The 27,368-nt window shown below is 44.4% G+C and overlaps 1 protein-coding gene across 2 annotated transcripts in view; it reads left to right on the forward strand.

The window, feature by feature from the left end:
- Positions 1 to 27,368, forward strand: part of Opcml (opioid binding protein/cell adhesion molecule-like) — a 1,124,064-nt gene that overhangs the window by 439,283 nt on the left and 657,413 nt on the right.

The following is a 27,368-nucleotide window of genomic DNA, read 5'->3' on the forward strand; positions in this document are numbered from 1 at the left end:
GGACCAGCTGTATTGCAGGTATTGGCCAGGAACACATCATCATTCTATGATGCTCTCATCTCCAGCCCCGTCGCAGGAAGTTATTATCTGGGCAATAAATTCAACCAGCTCCTTGAGTTAAACTGAGACACTGTGTGTCTTTACTTTTCTTTTTTCAAGCTGCACATGACCCAGCATGAAGTAGATGGCAGGTGTAATTTCAGCACTTTGGAGAAAAGAGATAGCAGACTGACGAGGGCTTGCTGGCCATCAAAAAATGGCAAAATTCAATTCCAGACAGAGAACCTCGGGGATAAGACAGGGAGTGGCAGAACAGGATGGTAGTGTTCCCTCTAGATTCTGCATGCCTGTGTGTGGGATGGAGTGGACGAATGGACTTTTTGCAAGTATGCGCATGCACATAGAGACATACATGCACACACTAAAAGCCCCTTTGATGAGTATTACAACCTAATTCATTGTAAGCCAGGCTGGAGGCGTTGGGTTATAAAAACTGTTTTTTGTTTGTTTGTTTGCTTTTAATTGAGGATGTGGCTGAGGAAAGTGTCCAATGGAACTGTCAATTCCTGTAATTTTATCTTTTCAAGGTCAGTCAGGCATCAGCTAATGTCTGGGCAAAGGTCACAGTCACTGGCTTGCCTATTGTGTGGAAAAGGGAGTCATTGGCCTGCATCCATTATACACTGCTGAAGGAACGAAGTCACAAGCAAAGACAGACTTCAAAGTGACTTCAAAGTCTGTGCTCTCAAGAGGCAGTGGTGGATCCTGGGGATTTCTGCTGCATCTCAGCATTGCAGAAAGCTCTGGCTCTCCAGAGAGGCAGGGTTGCCAGTACCTCTAGGAGTGCCTACCTCTGCTGAGTGAATGACTTTGCTCTTTTCTTTTGGAATCTGCATATGTGGCTCTCTGTGTGTTTGCATGTAAGTGTGCTTATGGATGTGTGTGTTTGTGCGTGTGTTTCTGTGTACATCTGTGTCTTTACATGTGTGTATGTACGTATGTACGTACGTATGTATGTATGTATGTATGTATGTATGTATGTATGTATGTATATTTGTGTGTGCACACAGCCAATCTTATTTTCTGCCAGACAACAGGGCTACCATCAGCCAGTTGTTTAACCTCTGTGGGTCTCAAGGTCCCTTGTTTGTAAAATTATAAGTTTGAACTAAATGCTCAAAAGGTGCCTCTCAATGATGAAAAGTTTTGATATCTGAATCCAAGAACAATCTCATCTGAGGCCAGTTCAAATACATCCTTGGGTTTTGGGTGGGAATAAGGCATTCAAGGTACCTTTTGATTTGAGAATATGCTCTATGGAAGGGAGGCAATGCTGCTCTCTGGGACAAAGTCTATGGACAGGAGGACATTGAACTCAGTGAAATAAGCCACCAAAGAGGAATGTGTACATGGCCATCATCTGTCAAACATGTTGAAAAAGTCAAAGGGGCCGTGATGATGCCTTTGTCAGTAAAGTGTGGTTCTGTCAGTAAAATGCTTGTCTTGCAAGTGTGAGGGTCTGAGTTTGATCCCCAGAATTACTAGTTTTTTTTTAAGTGATGAGCATTGGGCACATGATTACAATTCTAGAGCTGGGTGATTGTACACAGGAGGATCCCTGGGACTCACTGGTTAGCCCACTTAGGGAGGAATGCCAATCCAATGAACCATGCTCCAAAGACATCCTCCAGAAGCACAAACCTCTGGCTGATTAGAAAGAGAAAGAGAGAGAGAGAGAGAGAGAGAGAGAGAGAGAGAGAGAGAGAGAGAGAGAACTAGAGACAGAGACAGAGCTTCTGGATGAAGAGAGAGTGAGATCCAGAAGGTCAGGTAGAACAGTGACTATGAGGGGTGGGGTAGCTTAGGAGAGTGCTGAGAGATTGGTCCAAGGACCCAGACTTTCAGTTACAGAGTCAAGTCATTTCTGGCCTCTGATGGCCACCGTAGGAAGTGGTGCCCTTGTTCATCATCTCGATTGTGGTGCTAATTATCCATGTCTACATATTCAAACCATCACATCACACAGCTTGAATGCATTCAATCAATTATTTTACTTATTCAAACAGCATTTTCAGCCTCAGGAAGAAGTTGGGGTAAAGAGGGAGACATTTATCAAGTAATAAATTGACTTTTTATTGCAGGCTACAAAGAAATGCCTGTGTTTCCTCTATTATTTATATCACTCTTCAAGTTGGGCGAAGCATAGAGTAAGGAAATGAAAGGCATGAAAAAGTTGGTATCCCTGGCAAGGATTAGCAATAAAACACAAACCTCGCATCACATTCTCTGTGAGGCTTTCAAAACAGGGAGGGGATAATTCTGCCTTGAATTGACAACATTGTTCGACTGCACTCTCTCTTTTCAGGTATTTCCTACTAAGTCCAGGTTTAGAAAATGAAGACGTGTTCTCTGAAACCATGAGAGCCAGACAGGAGGAATAGGTGTTTGAAAAACCTTAACGGGACACTTGAATTCTCACCTTTGGGTCAGCATATTTGAAACACATTATTAAAACGGATTTCCCTGACACTATTTCACACTGTCTCCCCAAATGTACAGGGGGGAAATCACTGGCTTCTTTTCTATCTGTAGGCTGGATAAAGAAACAAAGGGTTTTAATGGCAGCAAGAAGGGGCTGAGTTAGATAGTAGCTGACAGTTAACTAAAATGTGTAACTATCTTCCAAAAGATACCATGCTTATTGTAAATTTAATTATACATGATTTCCCAGATCATGCCTTCTTCTCTTGTAATTCCTTATGAGGTACAGTGTAACTAGGACCCAAGAATTTCCTTGTCTATTTTTCCTCACAGTGTACAGCAACTCTTTAAGTCTTTGTCTTGGCCAGATTCACTCATCTATTCTTTCTCTCTTTTCTTCTTTCTTTTTCTTTCTTTCTTCCTTCCTTTCTTCCTTTCTTTCTTTCTTTCTTTCTTTCTTTCTTAATTTCTTTCTATCTATCTATCTATCTATCTATCTATCTATCTATCTATCTATCTATCTATCTACCTATTTGGACCCATGGTTCTTTCCTCACTGAAAGACCTGAGATTCACTGGGTGTTGCTGTACTGAGGCTACAGTTTTGCCTCATTAGCTAATTGCTAAGGATAGTTTATCACGCCGAGCATACCAAAGCTCTTTCAATTTGACACAATGCACTAAGCTTATGCTCCGTGTGCCAGGCACTGAGGGGCCATGAAGAAGAGATCGCTGTACCAGGTCTCCACACGCATAACATCTGTGTGCAGCAGGGTTGCACTAGAGGCAAGGGGCTTCTCTCTGAGGTGATAAGCATCTGGTGGCTGGGGTGGAGGTGAAGAAGGGGACATGGGCAGTATCTCTGGAGCATGTCTAGACTAGTTTTTCAGCCCACTGTGTGCAACACGATACTTGACACACAGTAGGTGCTTGTGAAATGCTCGTGGTTATATATCTATTAACAAAGAGTTGAAGGAGATGAACTTAGAAAAGTGGAGAAGGACAAGATATCCCAATCTCTGAATAGCATAGCAGGTGATCTGCCCTTAGTCTGCAGATGGCGAACTCAGATTTAGACTTCAGAGGGAGCCACAAACTCCACCCTGTTTCACATCCATATGGCGCCCTGAGCATGGTGAGCTGTGATGGCATGCTAGGCCACAGCTCAGTGACATACATATCTCTGAGTTCCATCCCAAATGCAAGAAAAAGCAGCAAATAAATAGCAGAAGTGCCAGTGGCTTAAGTGGGGAATATGGGGGTCGTATTACCCAAACCATGAAGGATGCGGCAACTCCATCAGGAAAGCTGATTAGAACAGAGGCCACCTTGAGTCTAGTGCCAACCCCTGCCTGCCTCGGGCTACTAAAATGCCTGGTGACTTGCTGCTAAGTGCCTCCAGGCAGGCCAACAGCAGAGCTTAACCACCTTCCTTTCATTCAAAGGATGGAGGGCCTGAGTTTCTGACTCAGTTCCCTCAGGAGGAGCCTGGGTTCATATTGCCTTCCTGATACGAATTTCCTCCTATTGAAGCTGAATTTCTGAGCTGGAGCTTAAGCCCGTTTTACTAGGAAACTAAACCTGGAATTTGAAAATTGGCCTTCATCAAATTTTAATTCTACACCTTAAAACATTGATGGTTGAGGATGACAAGAATAAATGGTGTTTATTGAGCTCACAGTGAGTGCAGAGCAGAATTCGGAGACCCAGCAGGGGGCTTGGAGAACTGCCCAGATCCACGCCCAGGCTGGGCTGCCTGATGGTCTGGGTTTATACACAACTTCTACCCTACAGTTCTCCTCTGTAAATAAGAATAAACGCCCTCAAAGGGTTGCATGTATACAGTTGTAGTTTACATTCTGTTCTCTGTCTGCCAGTTAAACACAGGCTCGACAGAGCCTTCTCGAAGAAGAATTTGCTATCTTGTTAAGGAGACAAGTTGGGAACATGCACAAAGTTAATTAGTAACAAAAGATTAAAATAGCAATTCCCGACAACAATGGGAAAGATGTCTCAAAACTGTATAAAATTAATTCTCCAAATGAGGTCTTTCCATGATAAGAACTCAAAGAAAGAAGAAATCATTGAAGGTAGGGGTAGGTTCTGAAGTAATTACCCCTCCCCCCCACCATCCCACAACTCCATGTGGAGAGTCCCTTCTCTCCTGTGTCAGCCCAGATTATGTGGACCCCCCTTTGGGGGTCTGCCCTTCCAGCTGGTCATGTGTCTTAGCTGGGGACTCATCTTGCACCCAGATAATCATAAATACACTCAGTCCCCAGAACATAGAACACAGATTCTCATTCCAGTAATGACTGCCGGATCGTTACTGATACAACTTAATCTGCATATAATGGGCTATGCAACCCTTCAGCCTGGATGATGGCTTCTTCACAACTTGTGGCTCACAACCAACAGCGCCTGCCTCTTCCAGCACTTAGGAGTAGAGCTCCTTCAGTTCACAGGGAAGACCGTCCCAGAGGATAGGAGCACAGATGTGACATTTGTAATAATGCTTTTTTATCAGGTCTACAGTTTCTGTTAATCAGTAGGCATGGATATAATGGAAAAAATTACACTCATATTGACGCGGGATCCACTGGGCATTGCTGTATTGAGTTGTGAGTATTGGGTGTGGTATGTATAATGTTTATGGTGTCTGTGTAGTGTGAATGGTACGTGGTGTCATGTGCTGTCACATGATGTGTCTGTGTAGGTAGGGGGGGCCATGGGTGTTAGTGCTGGACTATGGCTTTCTTGAACATAGAATCTGCCTCTGGCTTCAAACACCTTTACCATGGAAAGTCCCTGTGGGGATTTCCAGGGTCCTCCTGCTTGTTGCTCTACAGGAAGGATGGCTTCCCCATGACCCACCAGAACAGCCCTTTCTCCCTCCTGAGCAAATCACTCCTGCAAACCTTGTTATGGCTCCCTGGCTTGGAAATGATTGTCTAATCCAAAGGGATCTGCCCAATTCCAGGGCCTTGGGAATTTGGGGGTTGAGAATTAGGCTAGACTTTATGGAAGGCCTGTGAGCATGAGCTGTCTTTCATGATTAATGAGAGAGGCTTTGTAAGCAGCAACCTGGCCCAAAGCTCTGTCTGACCTATAGGTTGCCTATACAGTCCTTTAAATCAGTTAATGTGCTGGTTAAAGGCACATCCCTTCCTTTGCCTCCTCTGACCTGTGGGGGTAGAAAGGAGCCCACTACTTCATTGCAGGAGATATTTTTTCTCCATGGTGTTCTGGGTGACACAGACTCTCTTGGAACTATAAATACAGGCCTCCTTTTAGAGGAGGCAAGAATGTGGACGGTATGCCCACTATTGCAACATTCTGCAGTGAGCTGGTTTCATGGACCTCCTAACAGAGGATACTGCGGTGTCCTTCTGAGGAAAGCTTCCTGGGGATGCTAGATAAGGCTTCCCTTTAGGTGAGCCCATGAGGGTGTTTTCCAGGGGCTATTATATCCTGAGAGTTCTAGACTGAGAAATGGTTTAATATGTTGATGACTTCATAATATGACAGCATTATTGGGAGCCAGGGAAGGGAGATGGCAACATAAAATAGATCACCATAGAACAGTATGGTCTTGGGCATTATGTCTTGGCCTGGAGCTTCTTCATATGTTTCCTTTTCCTTCCTTACTGGCTATGGCCCTGTGAACCATTCATTCTGCTCTACCAGTCATTGCCTCCATGACAGACTGATACCTCAGAAACCAAGAGCCACAATTAAATCCCCCATTTCAAGTTGTTCTGTTGGATGTATTAGTCACCTGTACACAAAAATCGCTTGTACATTAGGTACAGAGCACACAGGACTCCATTCCTAGGCCACATATCCTGCAATCTGTTTAGGGAGGCATCTGTGTAGGTGACAGAGCAGGAAACAACATGATAAGAGAGGGAGATAGTGAGAGTATTAGGCTTAACTCTTCAGAGGCCACCCGGGAGCCTCAGAGGAAAGCTCAGCCGGTTACCATGGTCCCTGCATCAGAAACCCATCAGTATGAGCTTTTGTTGATGCTGCCTTCTTCTCCTTGTAAGACATTCTGTCTACCATCAGAAATGCCAGAGGAGCCTGTCCCATCAAAGTCCTGAACCCAGGCTGGGCTGTTACTAGGAGGCTTACAGGCTCTAGCTGCACTTAGCATCTGGGCTTCAGATCCCTTTCCTTTCCAAACCTCCTCCTGCTGTAAGTTGTTTTTAATATAATGGCATAACCAAAAGCTAGCCCACGTCCTCTGACCATCTCCTCACAGCACACCGCCCCCATTCTCTCCTCACCTGCACTATCCCACGAGGGCGTGTGGTACTAGAATGGACCAGTCTGTTCTGTACCAGAATAGAACCCTGCAGGCTTTAGTGAATAAGCAGAGAAAGGATGGGGCAGACACCTGCAAGCCATTCAAAGGACTGGAGCAATAAACACCACCCTCAGCCTCTGTTGCCACATGAGCGTTTATATTAAGTCTTTCCACCTGAAGGTGCTCTCATGCTCCTCCCGTAGCTTAAAGCAGGCAGCGACACACTCAGCTGTGCTGCTGGCTAAAGGACACGGAAGAACTTGAAGAAAACATCGCAAATATGGAACCTAGGACCATGGGTAACCTTCTAACCAACTTCTTGGTCTCAATTAGGAGCATACCTAAAATGTTCCACAGATGAAACAAAAGCCAACTTAGGAGGGAAATTAAAGCATTTGCTAACAAACGTGGGAGCGGCTATCTTGCGTGTCCACTGCTGAGGACACAGTCCCTGCCATTTGGCTTCACCTTCTGACCTCAGCCTTACTGTTCATTATGGTTCACAGTCAGTCACATGGGGCTACCTGGGAGCTTGTTGCAATGAATATTCTCCGGACCCAAGTGAGACTCTAGTTTAGAGAGATTGGACATGGAATCGGGGTATACATCAGCATCAGCGAGGCAGCGCCTTGCCATGCCTTGTGCTGATGTTGTTGATTCAAGCTGAGGTCCACTTGCCTGAAGAAGTGTGTCTGGTCAAGGCTGCAGGGCTACAGGCTGGGGCGGGCTGCTGTGGGAGAGCCCTGTTCATAGCCACTAAGGGGTTTCGCTGGCTTCCCTTGACACCCTGCTTGTGGGAACTGATAAACTCTGTATAGAATTATCTTCATGGTGGGTTAATTACCTGAGACTGACTGCTGTCATGGACCCAGTTCGAAGGATGTTCCTGATTAAGGAAAAATGATGAGGTCGTCCTGTCCCCTGAACAGGCTCCCAATGTGTCCTTGGCTCCAGCATTGCCACAGAAGACAGAGATGGCTGAACGGTGTTGGGGTGAGGGGCAGGACCTTGGGGTTCTGACCCCCATTTTACTCAGGAGGTTGCTGTCTCTCTTCATGCCCAGATCGTTTGCATTAGTCAGGGTCTCCTCACCCAGGTTGACTTTAGAGTCAACTCTCCTGTACCGTGATATCCAGCCTTGAAAAAAAAATAAGAGCTTACCATGTGTGGCAGTAGCTAGCTCTCCCCCTATGTTATAAACTCTAAGGGATCATTTGGTCATTTCCTCCTATCAAGTTCAAAGACACCTCCCTGACACAGGCTGGTCATGTCTCCCTATGATATGCTATTGAGTAAATGTACAAGCTTGCTGGTAGCAAATGTTTTTATCTGGAGAGGCAGGAGGCAGGACAGAAATAGAGGCAGATCTACATAAGGAAAGTGGGGTGAAGTGATATGGAACTGGGTGTGGTGGAGGAAAGTAGGAGTGGGCATGAGTGAGGAAAAGCAAGAGGGAGGATTAAAGGCATATTTGGGGATCATAAGGAAACCAGTCTACTCAGAAGAACAGATTTGATGTGGCTTAGGACTTTGCCCAAACCTGTCACTCATAACTCCTAACAGCTTTATACTTCATATTTCCCCAGCAGAGAAGGGAGAGCATAGAATAAAGAGAGAGGAGTAGCATGTGTTTGTGGCAGGGGAGTGTCCTCCTGTACTGGGTTTAGTTCTCAAAATTGTAGTGACAAGCAGAATTATTAAAATCCATGTGCATCGCGCGCCCCCTTGTGTCTTACAAGAGCCATTGCAGTTCTGTAAGAATTACTGGGCTGAGGAAGTTGCAGGAATCTTCTAGGAGATTCAAAGGTGCTTGCACTGGATGGACAAGTAAAAAGGGCTCAGAAAGGAATACGGAGAGCCCAGAGGTGTGACTCAAATCTTTGTACAGACAATCCATGGGGCCTTTGCTTTATTCCTTGCCTCGGTTTGGGTTAGCGACTAAACCAACCATTTCTTTCCTTATCAGCGGTTCCACACAAGGGCCTGCTCACTCCCTCACTGTTCGGATCTCCTCTGTTTTATTTGCTATGCATGCTGACAGCTGTGTATAGGCATGCTGTCATGCGCACTTCCATTAACAGCGTTCTGGTGTCTACGTCTTTTAACTTAGGTAAAGCGAGGCTGTGGTGTAGAACAGGGAATCCAGCTTTCACTCAGCGCTGGGCCGGGATCCTGTGTTTTATCTTGGTCTCCAATGGCTTTCTGCTCTCATGTAAACAAATCGTCACACCGAACTTGGAGGAGAAACAGTCCAGAACTACAACTCCTGGAGCTGGTTGGTAGGATCAGCTCCTTGGCTGGTTTGATAGACACAGAGTGTGACCTCAGAATTTCCAGACCAGGTAGAATCCTCTCTCCAGGGAGCCATAAGTCTGATGGAGATTGACTCTGACTCACCAGAACCAATCATTACCTCCCTTGCTGGATTCCTTGAAGAACAAGGTTTTGCCCACCTGTTGTAGGCAGCTTGGATAAAGAAAAGCAAAATGAACCACACGGGCCACCATCTGCCCCTGTTGACCATTGTTGCCCTGTGAAAAAGAATGTTCCCATTGTAGCTTTAGAAATATGATGTCAGAAGAACGAGTCAGGGGCACCTACTAGTTGTATCTGGGATTCGCCCACACGAGGAAAAGACCTGGGTGGAAAGAATATAAAGATGGAGAGTGGAGTTGAATGCATGTGTCTGTAGAATTGGATGTAAGTGTTTGCCCGCTGGTCACCAGCTTAGTCCCCAGCTCTGAGGATTACTGCCTTCCTCTGAGACCCAGCATCTTCCAGCAAAGCCATGGCAGTGAATGGCTTTGCTGATGATGACATATACTCCGGGTGATTTATTTATCTATTTACCTATTTATGCAGAGAGGGAATATTGCATGCCCGCGCGCGCGTCTCTCTCTCTCTCTCTCTCTCTCTCTCTCTCTCTCTCTCTCTCTCTTTCTCTCTCTCTCTCTCTCTCTCTCTCTGTGTGTGTGTGTGTGTGTGTGTGTGTGTGTGTGTGTGTGTGTGTGTGATATGTACAGGCATGCCAAAACTTGTGTGTGTATACATTAGAGGAAAAATTTTCAATGTTGGTTGTTTTTCTACCAAGAATGTGCGTTAGGAGTTAGGAGGTAGGGTGGGAGTTCCTAGAGATCTTCAGTCACCATGGCAAGCTCCCTTACAGGGTAAAGCATCTCATCGGAGCCATGAGCCAGATCAAGTCCAAACTGCTGCTGGCATTTCCACGACATGTGGACACTTCTGGCCAAAGTTAGGACAGTTTTACACACCATCTCTCAAGGATCTAATTGTGCCACGTTGTAAATGACACTCCAGAGGCAGGGGTGTTCTCTCTTGCAGAGATAAACGAAGAGGCTGGGTGAGTTAAGGTGAAGTAGATCTCTCTTCAGCACAGGAAGTGAAGAAATAGCTGTGATTGCTTGAGACATTTCCTGTTTCCTGAAACCCACAAGTTTAGATAGAAACGGTTTGGGAGTTGAGCAGGGTAGAGAGAATTATTTGTAATGTAAGTATAGTTAGAAACAGCCCATTTATTTGCCAAGCACACACCTGTTATAGCTGGAAAAGATCTCTGCAAAATACTAAGCAAATAAAGTATAAATTAATAAATATTTGACCACCTGTCCATATGAAAAAGGATAATGTGCACAGGTTTTGGATATGTTTATACAGAGCCTCTGGATCATGCATTTGCTATCTGATACTCACCAAATTCCTTCAAAGATCTGAAGTAGATCGATAATTATCACAAATGGGGAAGTGGTCTAGTCATCAGCTCACTGAGATTTTGCCGCCCAGTGTAGGCACTGGCTTCCTTCCTGTGTTCCAACATAGGCATAATTGTTTCCCAGACCTTAGGGACATTGCCAGGCTCCCCAGCCCCTGACCTCAGTAGCTCTTGAATGGCAAAAATACTTAGAGAATTGAGAATTGAAAGGATCCAGATATTCCCCTCCAGGTTAAGTGGTCAGAACTCCCCAGACAGACAGACCATGTGTTTTCTTGCTTAAGCTTTCTGTGGATCCCAATGGTGAGGGGAGTCACTTTCAGCTGTGTGTATACAGGGGCACCCCACTTCTGAGCAGAACACTCCTCCCTGTCTCCCTGTGACCACTGGAAATGGGATCTTCGTACAGAAAAGGGAGACACAGAATACAGGGTTTCCCTGGCCGCCCTCACTGAAGGGCTAATGGAGAGAGAACTCTGGGACCCAGTGGCACATTTCCCCTTCATCTTTGGAGAGAAGTGGCCCCATGTGACCTAGTAATGAAAGGCTGTGAGCACACAGCACATTGCCAAACCAATTGCAGCACTGTCATCGAAATATTGATCCTGCTGTCACCCTCGATATCTGTCACTGCCGATATCTTGCACACTTGCAGCTACTTTGAGACTGAAAGAGCAAGGGAGAGGGACAGCGTGGGGAGGTGTGCTCTATGACTGCCTGGTCTATGACAGAATGTTGTTGGGGGGAGGGGTACTTGAGACATAAGCACCTAATCCAATCTCACTTTCTTGCTGTCTGCTTGATATTCTGTCTTGATATCCTGTCTTGAGGTCTGTGTGGAAGGCATCAGATCCATACAAGCTGTGAAGGAAGGGGGTCAGGGATGATGGTGAGAGATGGGGTCTGGGTTTCAGTGCTGTGCGTGGTTCTCTAAAGCTCTGCTGTGTTACATTCTTTCTGTCATGTCAGCATTCAGAAGCCTCAGAAGCTTGTGTAGAATGGGCTCTGGCGATAGCACGTTGCTATGAAGAGGGCGTGCTTAGGGGTCCTACCCAGTGTCACCTACGTGAGAGTAAATAAATGAATCTGAAGAACGACAGCACGAGCACGCTCAATCTGAACCCAGTCTCCACCAGAGAGCCTTGTGGCCAGCTGTTTTGGCTGGAGGCTGGATTTTCCTCACTATCTCCCTCTGGTGGTTAATCTCAGTTGTCAAGTTGGTGAAATCTACCGTTGCTAGATGTGAGCCTCTGGGCGTGCTTGTGGGGAGATTGTTTTGGTTTAGTTAATTGAGGTGGGAAAATGCTCCCACTGTAAGTGGCACCGCTCTCTACCCTGGGAGCTTAGTTGTTCTGAAGAAAAGGAAGTAAACTGAGCACACCCATCCATCATTCTCAGTTTCCTGACTGTGCATGCAATGTGACCACACCCTTGAGCCTCCTAATGCTCTACCATGATGGACTGTAACCTGAAACTGTGAGCCAAATTGAGCTCATTCTTCCTTAAGCTGTTCTTCTCCAGGTATTTTATCACAGCCACGGGAGAAACTGAGACAGTAGGTCCCTTCCTTTTTCCTGTTGGCTGGATTGATCTCTCTCATATCTGGCCTTGAGGGTATGTATACACTGAGGCTGGCTGAAGATGAAACTTTCTTCCCAAGAGAACCTGAATCCATGGCATGTATTTTGTAATGACCAGCTCCCTCAAATTTTCAGTAGATTTATCTAATCTCTACATCTTTTAGCATCCATGTGCCCTACCCCCACCCCCTTCCACTAGAGCCAGAATAAGAAAGCAAACTGGAAATGATACAGCAGGCCTTGGCTTCCAGCTCATATACAATGTGCTAGTCTCAGATATGACATCTGAGACCAGATGTCAGGGAATTGAAGCTGCTCCTTGTACTTGGTGGTCTAAGAAAAATGAAAAATTATCATTTGAAATGAGATCTAGAAAGATATAGATGTTTTAAGCAGATTTGCATATTGAGAGAAGGAAATGTGGATTGACTTATTTTGAATGGCCCCAAGGGCTTGCTAAAGACTTAACAAGCTATCTTGGCAAATAATGAATGAGATTCCCATTACTGGAGTCATTCATGTAGAGAATAGATGGCATGGGACGGGTGACAGATTAATATTTAAGAATATGCATTTGGAATAAGTCAAGCTGGTTGCCGATCCAGTCTCTGCTACTTAGTACATGTGAGACCTTGAGCCTCAGTTCTAATCCTGATTTCCTATTCACAAGATAAGGCGACTCTTAACCACTTTTCACTTAAGAGGACTTGTGTGTTTTCAATGAAGTCCTCCACAGAAAGTCCACTGCAGCTCACCTGCATCTGCCAAGAGCAACTTGTTCACCATTGCGTATCATGCCCAGTGTTAAGGGTTAGGTTGTCAAGACCTGCACATTACACATGCCCTGTACAATGTGGTGACACTGCCTTGAGAGTTATGTGACAGATGCTGAGCTGCATGCGGGGAACATAGAACCCAAACAAGCTGTCCCAGGCTTGCTTTGGGGAGTCCACAGTCCAGGTTCTGTGGTAAGCGGGTGGATAAGAGTGAAAGTACTGACTTCCGTTCCCACAGTGAGCAGTGCTACTTGGGACCCCTTCATCTCTTCCCTTTCTTGTGATGTCTTGGTTTCTGTTGTTGCCATCTGACTGGAGAAGCTACTTAACGTTTTTCCCCTTTGGCCTCTGTCTTCTTCAAAATTCCATTCTGACCAGCACATGAACTCATGTCACATCCTAACGAAAGCTGTAATGTTGAGAATCTTACAGGTGAAAACCCAGTATCTTACCTGAGCTACCTGGGACTTACGAGGTACCAACCGAAAAGACTGTTCAGATAGTAGCCTGAGTCTAAAACAGTTGCGGAACCAGGACGGGTAGAAGCTCAGACGTTGAGGAAGGCTTTGTTCCTTCTTCAGTCCTTGTGTGGGCGCCATCTTCTATGATTGCTTTGATTCTGGAATTTCAAGCCTTACCTGACTCTCAGCATCCACATGCTAACTAAGCGAAGACTGGTACTGGCTTTTCCCCTCTGTTTCAACTGTCATCTTTTCCAGTCTCTAACACCTGTCATCCAGAGTCATTTCAACTAAACTGTATTTTCACATTGACCTCTGGAATCCAGGCTGCCACACAGTTCTGGGTGCTCTCTCAGAACCCTGATTTTTTAAGTCACCCTTTGGAGCTTAGAACCCCAGGAATTTTGTGAAGATCCAGAGCCACTACAGATGTTGGTCCCCAATTACTATAGTGCACATTGCTCTTATTGCTCTGTCATCTCTTAGGATTAGCACAGTGCTGAGAATCATTGACACTTAACTCTTCCCAGACAGAGAGAGAGGATTCTGCCTTTTTAATTGCTAAGAATAGAGCTGATCCAGTCTATTGTGTACCTCAGAGGCTGGCTTCATATCTGATCTGTGGTGAGTAGGGTTAAGTCCAAGAGAGAATTCTCCTCTGAGTATAGCCCATAGCCATGAGTCAGAAACCAGGTAGTGTTACTGTGGCTAGTGTATCTACTTTCTGTTTATCCACTACGTACTTCCTCCTACCTGAAACTCACAGAATTATGCTGCCATTGCCTTTAAATTATTTTAAATGTTTAGTTCCTTCCTCAGGTCCTTAAATTCAAAGCTCTGTAACAGCCTTTTAAGTTTTGTCAATTGTTTCTGTCTGTCTGCCTTTCTTTCCTTCTTTCTCTTTTTCTTTCTCTCTCTCTCTCTCTTTCTTTCTTTCTTTCCTTTCTTTCCCCTCCTCCTCCTCCTTCCTCGCTCCTCCTTCTTCTTCCTTTTTATTTACACACCATAAAAGTTGCCATTATAGAAGTCTTCAGTCAATGGATTTTAAAACAATAATAAAGTGAACATCTCCTAGTACTACGTAGTTCTGGAATGCTAAAGACTTCACTTCTCAGGAAAGCAACACATTTTAGCTAACACACTCTGTGCCCCCCCCCACACACAGGTGCTTTAAACTTCCTGTTGTATGACATTTACTTTGCCCAGGTCCTCTGAGCACTGTGGCAGCATACACAGAACTCTCAGAAAGATGGGGAGAGCACAAGATGTCTCTGGGTGTGTAGTCTTGACGGTTGATTATTCTTCAACTTTGGAAAAATGTTTGTCCTTTCTGCATTCACCTCACCTTTATAAAAAGGCAGCATAGGCTGTATAAGAGGTTTCTCTTTCAGGTTTGCAGGGCTGGAGATGTGAGGGAGGCTTAGGAATGCTATCCTCAAGACTTTGAATATGTGTTCATAATTGTACGTCACTGGCAGAAAAGTGTCTAAATGTTTAGAAAATTATAAAAGTCTTCTCACTTTTAAAGAATGAGCCAACGAGTAAATGACCTTGACCCACTCTCAGCATCTTGGTTCCCATTTGGACAACTCAGGTTCTAGAAGTCACTAGCTCAATTCATGTAACAAGCAGGTACTGCTAACACATGTCTGACTCTTGCCCCAAGGATGTTCCTTTAAATCCCTGCTTTGTTTGGTTTGGTTTGGTTTGTTTTATATTTGCTTTCCCATAATTTGTGCTTTGAGATCATGAAGTCTTCTAGTCTCATTTTTTTACATCTACAAATGCAACTATTAATATTCATTTCTTAGGAATAGCATGAGAGGTTTTAGTTTGTATTTGAGATTATAATTTAATTACAGTGTTTCTCCTTTCTCTTTCCTCCCTCCAAACCCTTCCATTTATCCTCACTGTTCTTCTTCAAATTCGTATCCTCTATTGTCATTAATGGTATATATACCATTAACACTACACAGACACAGACACACACACAGACACAGACACACACACACACACACATATTTAAGTCTATATATTTTCAGGGCTGACCACTTGTCACTTGTCAACCAGTTGGTGTGCTCTTCCCTGGGTAGCTCTATCTCTTTTACTCAAAAGATGACTCTGAAAGACCTCCAGAGTGGGGAGTCCCTCACTCAAGTCTCGGGATGACGCAATCCCCCAAGAACTCACGTAAGACCATCCTTGCTGTAATTTACACAAGGTTTATTGATAGGAACCAGTACACTGGGGTCGAAACTCATATTCCACACAGGGGCAGAGGAGTTCAACCCCGAGCGACTGGGAGAAGAGGTATTAAAGAAGAAACCACAACCCAAGAGGGGTAGGGAGGGCATTATTGGAAAATGTCAAGAATACCAGTGAAAAATCACAAGGAGAAGCTTCCTGTTTCTCAAGATTGTTTAACTTTATGGCCAGTCAGTTCCTGGGAGAAGCTTCCTGTTCTGCAAGATTGTTCTTTAAGATTTTAATCTAACTTTATGGTCAGTTAGTTCCCGGGAGAGAGTTGCCGAACCGGTTAGTTTAATTGCAGTTTCAGGGCCCAACCAGTTTCTTTCTTCTGCTCTAAACTTTTGTCTAGGGGGTCAACCTTAAAACTTCTACCTTTCAGCTTAGTTGTTAAAAGGTAGGCTTATACCCAAAACATAAGCCTTAAAGTTTTTAAAAGGATCTAAGACAGAGTGAACATCCATTAGTTTATATTTTTATCATTGTTCCATTTATTAAAATTAATCTCATCTACATATTTTACCCAGTCACTTCCTTGTATAGGCACATTGCAATTCACTTTTCTGTGTTATTAATTATGTATAATTGCTATATAATATATAAAATATATGTATTTATTTATAAATGTGTGTGTGTGTGTGTGTGTGTGTGTGTGTGTGTGTGTGTGTGTGTGTGTGTGTGTGGCTGAGTCCAGCACTAGTTTCCTTGAAGTACACTGGAGCATTTGGTTCTCCCACTTTCTCTCCCTTCTTACGACTGTATGGAGCAAAGCCATCACATAGCTCTTATAAGGTACTTGTTTCAACTACCTCCTAGAGTTTTGGAGATGAAGCACATATGGGTGTGTTTTTAAATATACCCCCATTTGGCCCTGTAAGGATGTTCTGAACTGCTGAATGGATGTCCTTTGCTTTGGGACATCAACCAGTAGTTCTCACTCAGACAGTGGCTTGAGTGTGCTCCCTGCATCTCACCTGGTCCTGAACAGGTTAGCATGCTTTCCCAGCAACAACCCCGATGCAATTTCCATTCTATGCTTTCAGCTGCCTACCCTGACCACCCAGGCAGCATGAGTCCAGACAGTGGGAGCTAATTATAACATTAACTAAGACAAAACATAATTATAAAGGAAGCCATTGATAAACAACACAAATTTATGCAATCCCCAAACAGCCCCATGGCACTAAAGCAAGCGTCCCCTTTAGATGGCCACCTCACCATCATTTCTGTCCACAGTGTTTCAGTGCCTTAGATTGGACAGTTTAAAGACATACTCCCTTGGCCTTCAGGCAGGAGAACTGCCACTCAGGCTTCTGGTCACTCACCTTCCCAGATGAAAACTGCCATCAACTTCCTTCCTCAAGGAAACCTTGAGTCCAGAGAGAAAGAATCTACCAAGTAGCAGAATTGGGCCAAGGCGTGGGGGTGGTCCAGGAATGTTGACAGAACAGGGACAATCAGTGAAGCAGAGAAAATTGACATTGGAAGTTGTCTATTTGAAAGACAGGACAGCCTTTGGTTGCTGCAGAGCTAATTATTATGCAAATTTATGCTAATAAACTCTGCCTTGAATGTTGTCGAGAAGCTGCCTTTTCCCGTTAACATAGCTGTAATGAGAGGTAAATTTGTAATGCAGATGCCCGAAGTAATATATCCTAAATCATTTTATGGTGTAAGGGGCTTTCTCTCACCCCACCCAGCACAATGTCAATTTAAATTAGTTTTTGCTTTACATATTTATTGAAGCCTTATTTATTGTTAATACTTACTAAGGACACAAACTAAATAGCTCCCACTACTTGTTAGAAGTGGAACTTAATCAGAGTTGGGGTTGGCCCTCACTTGTCTGGAACACTCTAGGGAATCTTTTTCTTTCCCCTAGCTATCACCAGAGTACCACCATGGAGGGACTGGCTTAGTCCATGAATCTGTCCCCTCCTCAGAGCTTCCAATCATCTTAGCCTCCACCACCATATAATATGTCTAGACAAGAAGACCCTTACAAGGTGCTTGTGAGGATTAATGATATGGTTACCCTTCCAGAGAACTGGATGCTGCCTATAACTGGGGAGAGGCTGACAGGGTGATGCTGTTTGGTCCTCTGTGGAAGTGTGCAAACCTTCTGCGCTGTGCAGTGTTGGGGCTCTCACGCATAGCCTCACATCCCATGCACAGAACTAGCTTGCCCACATGGGTACAGCCTCAATTTCACACACCCAGAAACAAATCCAGACTCCCTTTCTGTTCACTCTAATGCTAGGTATATAACTCCAATCGTCTCAAGCATGGGAGGGAATGGCGTTTGAGCTAGGAGAATTTATCTCAAGCAAAGGGCCACCTTGATTTTACTTCAAGGTCTGTCACTGTCACTGTCTATTGCTGTGGAAAGACAACCTGACCACAGCAACTCTTATAAAGGGCAACATTTAATTGGGACTGGCTTACATGCAGTGGTGCATTATTGTTATGGCAAGAAGCATGGCAGCACGTGGACAGACATAGTATGGAGAAAGTTCTACATCTGGATTGGCAGGCAGTAGGAAGAGAGAGACACTGGGCCTCAAAAATCTCAAAGCCCACTCCCAGAGACACTTTTTCCAACAAGGTCATGCCTACTCCAATAAGGCCACACCTACTTCAACTAGTCCACAGTGCCTAATAGGGCTAATCCCTGGTGACCCAGCATTCAAATCTCTTAGTCCATGGGGGCCATTCTTTTTTAAGCCACTACAGTGACTGGTCAGAGAATACAGGTTGCCTGCCCTGAGTCACACAGAGGAATTCATCTTCATTTGGTGCTCCCATCTCCCTAAGAGTTAATTTGGTTTTGTTCTTAGATATTTTATTTCCTATTTCGTGATGGAAAGATTGAGGCTTTGTGGTTTTCAAGTAGTTTGCCCGAGGTTAATCCATTTGTTCTGCATCTTTTGTAAAACTCAAACATACACTTTGCAGTTCCTAAACTCATTGTTTCCTCTCCGATAGCTCAGAAAACTTCGCTTTTAGATTCTATACTATCAGATGTTGGATATGATAAATTCAAACACAATTTCAACCATCTAGCAGCAGATGCTAGTTTCTGTCCATGTAGGCAGCTGTCCCTTGCTTCCATTGGTTTCTCTGTACATTTCCTGTGAACTAAACTTTAACCTGTTATTTGTTTAGGGAGAATAGCCTTGATGGAGTCTATTTCCCCCTTCAGTGACTTACATATTCCTTCTAGAGTATAGATAGTCTCAGGATTTCTGTGTACCACAAGACTGTTAAAAGTGGGGTGGGGAGTCTGTAAAGAATCTGGGGAGCTAACCTAATCTAATGAGATGTCAACCAGATGTACTAATTCATGTATACAGATATTCAAGGGGATTCTAAAATGCCTGCTGCAAAAATGCATCACTGCCATCTACATGTCAGCTACCTAGATTTTTCATATTACCATAAATCCTCTGAGTCAAGTTATCCTGACAGGCACTTCTGTGATCTTGCAAATTCACACTGCATAGGGTGACATATAAACTTTTTGTCAGGTTACTTGACTAGCAAGTGTTGATCAGATACCAGTATCTACATAGCGAATCACTAAGAGAACAGAGGCTGAAATTTTGATGAAAGATTATACTGCAAAAATTAAGTGGTGTTTGTTCAGGAGACAGGTAAAGAGTGGCCTCTTCCTTTACCCCATGATAGAGAGCACACTTGCTCCTGGTGTGTGTCTCTTCTACATGAGTGAAATTCCACTCATAGAGATTAAATAGTTCTAGAACAACTAAGAACCCCTGTTAACTCCTCACCTTAAAACAAAGTCAGGAGGGAGAGAGTCTGGCTCAGTGGTTAAGAGTGCACACTGCTCTTGAAGAAAACCTGAATTTGATTCCTGGCACTCACCTTGGGCTGCTGATAGCAGCGTCATGTAACTCCAGCTTCAGGGTATAGACAGGTACACACACACACACACACACACACACACACACACACACACACACAGAGATGAACAAAGACTAGTGATGTAGCTGAGCAGGTAATCAGGGTAGCCTCCAAGACAGACTTCCTGAGTTCAATCTTTGGAACCCACTTGATAGTAAGAGAAAACCAACTCCCACAGGTTGTCATTGGTCCACCATACGTACAGTATCATGTGTGTTCCATCCATCCACTTAAATAAATAAATAAATAAATAAATGCAATTGAAAATATTTAAAAAACAATAAAATAAATCTAAAAAGGAGCTGAGGTTCTGGAATGTTTTTGTCCTCATCCTTGAAGAGTCAAAGACATGTGGGTCCTTGGAGCTGGCTGGACAAGCAACCTAGTCTAGTTGGGCCAGTTGAGTTCCAGGCCAGTGAGAGGCAATTAGAAGAGGAGGTATGTGGCCAGAACCCAAAGAACAATATGCAAGGTTGTCCTTTGGCCTCTACTTACATGTGTATACAAATGCATGCATGCCTCCTCATCTCATACATGTACATGTACATACATGCACACACACACACACACACACACACACACACACACACACTGCTGATGAAACTATAAAGACAGAGAATTTATATCTCCATGATTCTACCTTCAAAGATAACTTTCCTCCCATCTCTGAATACATCACGGGGTAGGTATGTTGACACACAACATTTGCTTATTACCCAGTGGGAAAGCCTAGTTTGTCAGGTGGGAAAACAGCCCTTCCCTGGGGGATTGAGCATCCCTGTGTCAGAACCAAGGATGACTTTCTTGCTCTTCAGGGACAGAGAAATAGGATACCACAATGGACTAATAAGATACCAGGGGAGACTTCAAGGCATAAGTCCTTGTGCCTGGCCTCTGGCTCAAGCTGTACATTGAGCATAGAGGGGTGAATTCCACAACAGATATGAATCACTTTACCATGTCTTAGTAGGTGACCTGGTGAAATGAGGAATCAGATTAGCACGAATCTTTGACTCTCTCCTATCTACAGGCTTGTTCCCCTGAGAAAGGAGTTGAAATTCTGCCAGCCTTTAGTCCCCCAATAGTTCCAGGCCTGGGCAAGCGTGCTTATGAGAGTCAAGAGGCTACATTGGGTACTTTCAACGTTGCTTTCAAGACTGTTGACTCCTGGCTTTGAAAGATCACCGAATATTTGCACTATCTGGCCACTGGCTGTGGGTTAAAGTCCCAGTTTCTGAGCAGGTTATGGAATTGGCTTACTTGGCATAAGGAACAGCCTATGATATGATGGAGAATGGAGCCCATCAGGTAACCTGTTTATGTTCTCATTCACAATTGCCAGGATCTCTCAGCCAGTAGCACAGAGGACATGGAGGACAGGGCCCTCAAACAGCTGAAGTGTCACAGCCTTTGTGTTTCTTGTGTTTCTTCTGCCCAACAAGAAAGGATTTCCCTTCAAGCAGCATGTGCTCTGTTTGGAGAGAGGGAATATAGTCAGAGAAAGAAAGACTGAGCAAGGCAATAGACTTCTAAGAGGCAAGTGCACAATAGCCCAGTAGGGCCTGGGAAGGCTTTGTCTGTGATGGGAGGGGATGAGGTTGGGTGGGAATGAAGAAATATGCTTCGCATGCTCATGGATCTGTGCTTGATGAGTTGACAAGACCCAATTGAACCCCTATAAAACCACCATACCCTATCCAGTGATCTGCTTGTAGCATGTTGTGCATGCAGAAAGACACAGAGGAAGAGCACATGGACCAGATCTACAGAAACCTGTTTGGGGAGACTACAGGCAGGTTTGAGTCTGTCATAGAGCACATGGACTTATGTGGAGGTTATCACTTGTAAATAAGAGAGCCGGGTTCAACTTCGGTACCATGGGAAAGATATAAGTCAAACACATCCCAGACACCTGGAGATTTCTGAGTATTAACAGGATTCTACGAGTAGGTAAAAAGTTCTAATCCCCGAAACTATGTTTTATACATAGAATTATTGGACATACTGTGTAAATTAGCTCCTGGCTGTGTGTCTAAGGCATATACGAAACACAAATATATTTTGTGTGTAGACATGGGTTCTGTTCTGAGAATGCTTCTTCATGTATATGCAAATATTCTGGATTCATCTTTCAAACCCTGAAATCCGAAACACTGCTGTGCTCAAACACCACGGAGGAGTGACACTCAGCTTGCAATGCTCCATCTGCCCAAGAGAGGCATAATGTATGCAGCCACTGTGCTCATCCCTTGCCCTGAGGTCTGGGCCACCCTCAACTTGGGACAGTGCCCTGTAGATGACCCATCTTAGAAAGACTGTTGTGATTCTGATCCCCCAGGGGACACAAGCAAGAGTTCATTTCTAGTGATTCTCCAGATGATGTCTCTGGGGCCTTTCAGTGGTCCATACTCAGGAATGTTTCATCATCAATGCATTCTCCCCTGACCCCTGACAAATATCCACCCTGTTCTTTAATTAAACTGTCTTTGTTCTTATAACAGTTAAGTCATTTTGTCTTCTATATATGCTTCTTGGTGACTGTTTTTTCCTTGTGGCCATAATATAAAGTCCTCCACAAAAATCTGGGTCTCTTTTGTTCTGAATCCCATTGTTAGTACATAGTAGCCTTGTAGGAAATAAATGAACCCCTAAGAGTGAATGAATGAAGCCCAGCTTACACAGTCTACCGGTTCCACACCAAAAAATGCAGCTGCGGAGGCTGCAGAGAAAAACTCCAGCTTGCCCTTCTAGGCATCTCTCTCAAATCATGTTTCCCAAGTGCCTCAAAGTCCCGTTCTTTTTTTCATAAGAGCCAATTATGAGGAGAGTTCAGGAAGGGGTCTCAGGTACCCCTATATGCGCATAGGCATGGCATATAGGCTCTTTCCCTTCTATGGGCAATCTAATATGTAGAGAGGCTATATCAGGGTCATGGCCTCTCAGTAACAGGTCTCTTAGACATAGCATGAGGTAAGTGGACTAGAACCTTCTTGTTCTAGTGCCACAGGCCAGTTGTTGGCATAGCTCTAAGAAATAGAGGATGACTTCCTTCTAGGCAGGAGGGGCCCACCAACACTGTGCTGTTAGTTGTTTTGCTAATAGTGACATCCCATGATCATTGTGAAAGAACCCTGTTCCACCAGGAAGCTGAGAGGGAAGGGTGAGTTACAGTACCAAAGAATAGCCACCAGGTGGAACCAAATCTCCAGAAATGAGCTAAGAAATGGTGCAGGCGATGAATCATTTCTGCAGTTTAGAGGCCACCCATCCCTGACTGCTTTCTGCCCTTCCAATCACATAGCTCTGCACAGTGGGCCAGTACCCTGTCTCCATCCCCACTCTCCACCTGTCTTCTCTCTTCTCTTTAATGAAACCAGGGTTACTTGTTTGTATGTTGTTCCCCACAGTAAGGTCGGATGTAGGAGGCTTTATCTTTTAGCCCCTTGCCCTGACTGACATATTCAAGCAATCAAACCTGTTTACAGCTTGTCTGATAAAAAACTTCTAGGAAATTTTTCTCAACGCAGGAACTGCCCCAAAGATCTGCCCTATATTAATAGATGCTAAACACTGTCTCTGCAGATGGCCTGGGCCAGTTGTGGTGGTAGTGGTGGAGGTGGAGGTGGGGGAGAGAGTGGTAGACCTGGTGGGGAGGAGGAAGAGGATGAGGGGGAAGAAGAGGACAAGGGAGAGGAGGGAGAGGAGGGAGAGAAGGAAAAAGTGGTAGTTGACAAAGAGACTGAGGAATAGCTCGAATCAGAAAAATAATACCCATAGACACCACTGAGTGCCTGTCAACATGCACTTTCCTACAGAGGTGCCCCACAGGGCAGACAACATCAACACAGCGAATCCTGCAGGCCCCATGAGACATAGCTTTACAAGGCCTTTTGTATATGTTCTGTGGCCTTTCTCCTTTTTGACACTATGTGAATTTGTGCAGCATTCTCGGTTTGAGGAAGGGAGAACAGAGGCCTGGTGAAAAAGGGTCCAAAGGCGCAAACGGCTTGGTGATCTCTTGCTTTCTTTGCATGACATGTGCTATCTGTCACATACTAGAACCCTTGCCACTGTGATTCATGCTTATGGGCCACTTTTAAAAAATCCTTTATCTATGAGATTCCAATATAATATCATTAGTCCCCTCTTTCATTTCCACCTCCTAAATGCTGCCATACACTCTTGTTTGCTCTTTGAAATTTGTAGCCTCCTTTTTCATTAATTGTTGTTACATGCACACACACGCACACACACACACACACACACACTCACACACACACACACTCACACACATATACTTTAAAATTCAACCTGCTCAGACCTTACCACGTGACTTGTGTGTATGTTTTCAGGACTGATTATTTGCTGTCAGATAACCAATTGGTGTGCTCTTCCCTGGGGAAGACCATTTTTCCCACTCTCAGCATGCTTTAGCTGCCCAAGTTCTCCATGTAGGGTTGAGTCCTCATGCCCCCTCCCTGTCTCTGTCTCCTTCGGCATGTCTGTTGTTGTCCGTTTGTATTTAGGCAGTGACGCTGTTGACACTGCGTAGGCGACAGTCATAGGAGACACAATCTTACAGCAAACTCCCTGTAACGGTGGCTTTTCTTCCACGATGATCCCTGAGTTTAGATTCACTCACTGAGACTGGGATCCAGAACTCTGCATTTTGATTGGTCATGGTTTTCTGTAATGGTCTCTGTCTATTGATAAAAGAAGTTTTCTTGATGAAGGGCAAGGACTGGGCATGCGGACAGGTAATTTAGATTCTGATGAAGATCATTGGCTGGTTTAGTGAAGTGGTTGCTGTAGGTTCTCCTCCATGATCCACTCATGATCCACTCATCTCCACTCACTTGGGAGAGCATCTGGGAGTGACAGCTGTGCCTTCTAGGATGCTGTTAGCTCCATTCTATTCTTAGTTACATGGAATCTATGCCCAACGTCAGGGAGACCTCATCTATGGAAAAGCATAGGATAGAGACATAGTCACTGGGGAAGATGGGGCATTTTGGACCCAGGATTTTTTCCAAACCTTTTCATTGACACTGGAAACAAATGTTTGAAGCAAGAAGAAATCTAAACCCCTGTTTTATGAAAGGCTATTATTTTCAAATTTAAATGTACTGGGCTTCTTCTTCGTACCTAATCAGTCAGGGTCTAAGAGAGAAGGCACACGATGGCATTAATATTGACTTGACCTACGCCCAAAGAACATGGACCCATGAGACTTAGGTAAACAAGGGCCATCCAAGAATCGTAAACTTTCCTCCACTGGGGTTTGACTAAGGTGCAGGCTTCATGAGGCAAGGAAAGTCAGCTAGAGTCAGAGTCTAGAAGCAACGTGGTATGAGGTCTGAGGATGGGACATTTGAGGCTTCTCTCTTGTCAGTGAGACCTGTCATCAGGGCTTTGGACGATGTCAAATGTGCCAGTCTAGCAGACACTGAAAAGTTGGTCTGAAACCATTTCTAATATCCTTCTTGTAGACAACCATGTCCCTTCTGTGGGAACCTCCCAGGATTTTACCATAATTCTTAGGTCTTTTAGATCTATACTGAGGAGTTCTTTTCTTTTCTTGTCTTACGTTTTTGTTGTTGTTTTTCTCTTTCTGTGACATTTATGGATGTCCCCATGTGTACTTGGATTAAAAAAATAAAGAAAATGGTGAAAAATAAACCAAGAAGAGATGAAATTGAAGGCCCTCTCTAATTTGACTTGGAGAAAAGTTTTTGCAAGAAGAGGTGAGAAGATCCCTTTTGCATAGCGCATTAAAATAATTTATGGAGAGCAGCTCCCTTTCACCTACGGAGCTGGTCAAGATGAGAGGATAAATCTTTAAAAGAATAATGTTTTCAGAATCAGGCTCCTTGTCCTCAGATCCTTTGATGTATGAGTGTAATAGTAAGCAGGACACATAGTGAAATATACATGAGGTCTCTTGAGAGGAGAGCAGCAGAAAGGAGGAAATATTAGTGTTTACAGCAAAACTCAATTGAAACACTCACTTCTAGATGATAGTTTATTACATCGCATGTGATGGAGCTCAGCAAGGATGTCCTTTCCTGTCTGTCTTCAGGACTCCAATGCCTGCCCTACTTCGGCCCCACGTCTCACTCCCTTTCAGTGAGAAATCAAAGCAGAGCCTCTTTATTATCCATTCCTCATAACCAGGTTTCATATTCTAAAAGAAAGTAGACGTGTGGAACCTTCTAGACACTGCCAGCAATTCCATATATATATATATATATATATATATATATATATATATATATATATATGATGTTTAATCTGTTTTAAACATGAAGAAAGCTTTGGAGAGAGGGTCATTTCCTTGTTGAAGTCCAACCAGGGATCAACTCCCAGCAAGGCATTTTGCATCACCCCCTTCTTTAGCTCCAACCTTCCTTACCTGAAAGTCACCGGCAATCAAAGGATCTTTTTTGAGGAAGGCTCCATTGATAAAATGCTGTTCCCTGTGCAGCCCCTGGAGGTAGTGGCCTGCTGGCTGATGACATTTAGATCTAGGTGGATGTGGCAGAGCCATCATCTCTGCATTCAACCAAACCAGTCAGGGAGGCCACAGGCATTTAGTAAGGGATGGTGGCATGCAGGCCTCCCAAGCCTCTGTGTGGGCTTTCTTTAAATTGCTTAGAAGCCTTAGCACCATCCTACTTCCTGTCCCTAAACGAAGCCTTCTCCTGGAGGAATGCTTGTTTTCTCACCAGACAAACTGCACCATAGGATCCTGTGGCTGCCTCGGGACAGTAAAGTTGTACAGATTGAATTTGGCTGACTCCTCCCCTGGTAGCTCAAGGTCTCCCTCTATCCTTAGGCTGGGCTAAAGGTTGAAGTGCAGACCTGCACGCAGGTGTTGGAGAGTATTTTAGGAGTGGAACACTGGGCTTCTAAATATGTCTGTAACTACATTTGGCTGTTGTCAGGTCCTAACCTTTCATTTCAGACATCCATGACAGTGCGAGGACAAGGGTGATTCTCTTCTAGCCACTTTTGCTGTCTGGCTTTTCTCCTGGAAAGACAGCATCCTATCACCTGCTGAGAAGTTTTGTTTTATAGTTTGCATGTGTTCCCCATCGAGCTCTTGGGTGCTGGCAGAAGTTTTAAGGGCTGGTATCCAGTGGACAAAGTAAGGTCACTGTGGTCCTCAAGAGTAGTCCCCTGCCCCCGTCATTGTCTTTTTCAGTTTGCTTTCTGGATTCGAGGTGACCAGCTTTCTCTACCACACCCTCCCTGCTGTGATGTCTGCCTTGACATTAGCCCAAGAGGGTTGTGAGCAGCAGCCGAAACTTCTTTCTGCAACCATGAGCCAAAGGTAGCCTTTCCTCCTGGGAAGGTGATTAACTCAGTTACTGACTTAAAACTGACTAAGGCATTTAGAAAAACTGAGAAATGAAGGGGGAGAGAAGGGGAGAGGAGGGAAGGGAGGGACAGGAGAGAAGGAGATGGGAAGAAGTGGGTGGAAGGAAAGGGAAGGACAGGGAAGGAAAAGAAACAGTGTTACATTTGGAATAAATATCAATAATTCTTACTCCTTTTTATAAGTTCGGTTCTTAATATGAGAAGAAAGGAGAGTGACTTACAGGTAATTCTTTTGGATATTGGGCCACAGGTCTAGGATTCAGAATTTTACTTCTCATCTGCAAATCTCACTCCACTTCTCAACAGAACAGGTGAAGTATTGTGAGAAAGTCTTTCTTGTCCTGGCCTTTTTTCAGTGATGGACTGCTATGGGGACAGAGAGGTCAAATAAACCCTTTCATCCTCAAAGTTACTTTTAGCCATCTAACTGGGACAGTAGGTCAACCACTGACGTGGACTATTGATTTAATCAGAATACAC

The sequence above is a fragment of the Rattus norvegicus genome, chromosome 8, assembly GCF_021556685.1.
Source record: "Rattus norvegicus strain SHRSP/BbbUtx chromosome 8, alternate assembly SHRSP_T2T, whole genome shotgun sequence".
Taxonomy (NCBI): domain Eukaryota; kingdom Metazoa; phylum Chordata; class Mammalia; order Rodentia; family Muridae; genus Rattus; species Rattus norvegicus.